The 3,705-nt window shown below is 39.5% G+C and overlaps 1 non-coding gene across 1 annotated transcript; it reads right to left on the bottom strand.

The window, feature by feature from the left end:
• Positions 1 to 206: 206 nt before the first annotated feature.
• Positions 207 to 313, bottom strand: LOC145019099 (small nucleolar RNA R71). The gene has a single exon (XR_013667418.1). It is a non-coding gene; the product is annotated as a small nucleolar RNA R71 (small nucleolar RNA).
• Between the last annotated feature and the right edge of the window lie 3,392 nt (positions 314 to 3,705).

Here is a 3,705-nt window from a genome sequence, read left to right as displayed (position 1 = left end):
AACACTTAGATGAAGTGAATGACATTGCTGATTACTTCAATGTCCCAAATATTAAAAGAGACACCGTTTTGCTAAGAATGTTTCCCGTTACCTTTAAAGGAGCTGCAAAGGATTAGTTAAAAGCACTCCCACCTGGTACAGTAACTACTTGGGCTAAAATGCGTGAGCAGTTTCTAGACCAATTCTGTCGGCCATCTAAGATTGCTAAACTTAAAAAGGCAATAGCCAATTTTGAGCAAAACCCAAGAGAGTCACTTTACGAAGCTTGGGACCGTTACAAAGGGTTGTTAAGGAATTATCCTCAACATGACCTTAACATTCAACAAGAGGTGTCAATATTTTATGACGGGGTAAATGTGATGACAAGACAACTCCTTGATTCTCAAGGACCACTTACAAAGAAAAATCCGGGCGAAGTCAAGGAATTAACTGAAGAATTCGCAAAACACTCTCGTGAATATCATAATCCAAGGAATGAAGGCATTAAAGGAGTTGGGGGTGCACAACGTGAAGAGATGGCTGCGGTGATGGCAATGCTTAACACGATGGAGAGAAGATTAACACAAATGGACCAATCAATTCATGCAATTAGAGTTGGTTGCGAGAGATGTAGTGGTCCACATTTAACAGAAGATTGCAACTTGGATGAATATGGAAACAAGAAAGCCCAAGTTTGCTATTCGAGTGGGGACAAGTATGATGAAGATTGGAGGAAACCAAAGAAAGAGTGGCTGAACTATGATGAATACAAGAAGCAAAAGGAAGAAAAATATAGACAAACTGGCATAGGCTTCTACCAAAAAGAACAACCACCAATCGAGAAGAAACCCGATCTAGAGACCATGTTAATTAGGTTTATGGAAGCTTCCGAAAAGAGACGCGAGGCTACTGATTCTTTTATTAATGAACAAAGAAATTTGGTAAAGAATCATCATGTATTGATGGTAGAACAGCAGGCTTTAATAAAAAATCAACAAGCCTCCATCAATAATCTTGAAGTGCAACTTGGTCAACTAACCACTTTGGTTCATGAGAAGATGTCCCCGAAAAATCCTGAAAACAAGACCCAGTCTCACGTAATGGCTACAGATACTGACAAGGAGGCCATCTCTGAGTTCCTGGAGGCCTTGTAAGAAGAGCCACAATAGCCCGATCCAAAGCCAATGAAACCCAAGTTCGAAGATCATAAAGATGCTGAAATAACGAACTCACGATGTGAGCCCGCAAAACTCACGTCATGGGCTATGTCTGAATCGGAAATTTTTGTCTTTGTTTTAGCCTATTAGCCTCCTTTGGCGTTTCCTTCACGAGCTGCCCTTAGTCCACTGGAAAGAGAGCATGTTGAGTTTATTAAGCACGTGAAGGGTATCCCGATTAATAATCCCTTTGTCGAGTCCTTGTCCAAAACTCCCGACTATCAACAATTATTACAAGACTTGATAGCCACTCGGCAACAACTAAAGAAGAATTCTAAAGTTATTCTAAGTTAGCAAAGCTCAAAAGCTGTGTTGGGAGAGATACCTAAGAAGATGGGGGATCCTGGACGCCTCACTCTTCCATGTTAGTTTGGTAACAACATGAAGGTTGATGCTTTAGCTGATTCTAGGGCTAGCATTAATTTGATGCCTTATTCATTGTATCAGAAGTTAGATATTCAGAAGTTGAAGGCTACAAGAATGACTATTCACATGGCGAACCATTCAGTGACACAGCCCCGGGGCATTGTGGAAGATATTTTAGTGAAAATTGAGGAATTCGTTTTTCCAATAGACTTTGTGGTATTGGACATGAAAGAAGATCCCGGTGTACCAATTATTCTTGGTCGCCCGCTGTTAAACACTGCTGGAGCTCTTGCTGATATTCACGAGTCTAAGCTCACCTTGAGGGTTGGTGATGAAAATGAAATTTTTGGGATGGAAGATGGCTTTCAAGAGAATCATGCTCACGAGGAGGTTTTCAACATTGATGAAGAAAATGAACTAGAAGAATTAGAGAAGCTCATGGAAGAAGAAATCAAGACAATTCATCAAGTTGAAAGAACAAAACCAAGAGCATCTGTTCCGTATTTAGTAGAAGTTATTGCCTACACAAGTCCAATTTCTTGGGTGAGCAAGGAATATGATGAGATGGCGAGAGATGAAGAGGAGGTTACTTCAAAAGTAACAACTCCAATGGTAAAAGAAGAGAAGAATGCTATGGAGTGCAAGGGAGAAACTAAAGGGACCAAACACAAATTTGATAAAGAAGAGGTAAAAGCTAAAAAGGAAAATTCGAAAAGGCATACAAAAGACGAGTTCAATCTTACAAAAGGCATTTCAAGGAACAAAGGATCATAGTGGTGGACTCTTCAGACGACTCAACATATGAGGCATGAAGTCCGGCTTACTACTCCTTCAAAAAGAAGTGCTTCTCGGGAGGCAACCCGAGCTCGGTTTGAATTTTTCTTTCTTTTATGCATTTAGTTTAGTTTTTACATTTTTAGACATTCAATCATTTAATCATCCAAATTAAGTGGTAAAAATTTAAGTGTGGGGTTCCTAAATTAAATGATAAAAAAAAATTAAAAAAAAATGGTGAATCTTCCAAAAACTCACGAGGTGAACACGAAGGAATTCACCTCGTGAGTCCATAATGCATATGGGGAGTGACAATTAAGTCCATTAGATTTATTAGCCCAAAAATGTTAGCATAGATGGCTGGCCAAGTTAGCCCAACCAAACTCACGAGGTGAGTTCTAATAAACTCACGACGTGAGTGTTAATGATCACGGGACCACATCTTTAATAATGCAGAATCCCATTTGACCAAATAAGTTTCTCATCCTCACGAAGTGAAGCTTGTTCTTTGGTCCCCCACCCGATTTTGGCCTAGAATTACTTAATTTAGTCATTTTGCTTACGTAGTCTTCATCACCAAGGTAAATATTTCTTGCTTCTTTGGTTCATTTTCACTAATTTGTTGATTTAGGGGTTAGGGTTTTTCATATGCTTAAATGTCTAAATTTTGCCGAAAATGTGTTATTCATCCATTGCATGATTGTTATTTAAAATGGTTCATGAGTAACCCTAACAAAGATTAAGTCTCGATTTATGAAATTTTAAGGCCAATTCTCGCTGTCACTGTCGAACTCACGAGGTGAGTTCTTAAGACTCACGACGTGAGTCCAGAGTATCAACAAAACCTTCTGTGATTATCTAATATATAGGATATTTGGTTTTTTTTGTTGCTTGTTTATTTTTGCAGAAATATGGCACCTAGACGTGAGGCTAGTAACGTCCAAGCCGGGATTGCTAATTTGCACCCGTTTTACGTATTCCCAACGAATATATCTAGGGACGTGCTCGCTCGATACAACACTAGATTGGGATGGTTACACAACAGGGATTTTGCTATTTCCCTAAAAATCAATTGGCAAAGACTTCGGGAGGTTGGAATAGTTGACAGGCTAAACCCGTTTCTTACCAAAACTTTTATGAGAAACGGGTATTCATTTACATGCAAGGGATAGAGTAACTTGTTCGCCATCTAGGAAAGGGTTTACAAGGAGTTGTGTGTTGAATTCTTTTCTACTGTGGTGTTCCATGAAAATGTCCAATACCCTAACTACTCACAAGCATTGGTCTTTCACTTGGGTGGGGAGTATAGAGAGTACAGCTTGGTAGAATTTGCATGGAGGATGGGTTTATACGAGGCCCAAGAGACCGT

Source organism: Lactuca saligna, chromosome 9 (assembly GCF_052625555.1).
Source record: "Lactuca saligna cultivar CGN05327 chromosome 9, ASM5262555v1, whole genome shotgun sequence".
Lineage (NCBI taxonomy): Eukaryota > Viridiplantae > Streptophyta > Magnoliopsida > Asterales > Asteraceae > Lactuca > Lactuca saligna.
Note: the sequence above shows the minus strand (reverse complement) of the source record. Positions and strands in the feature narration are given on the sequence as shown.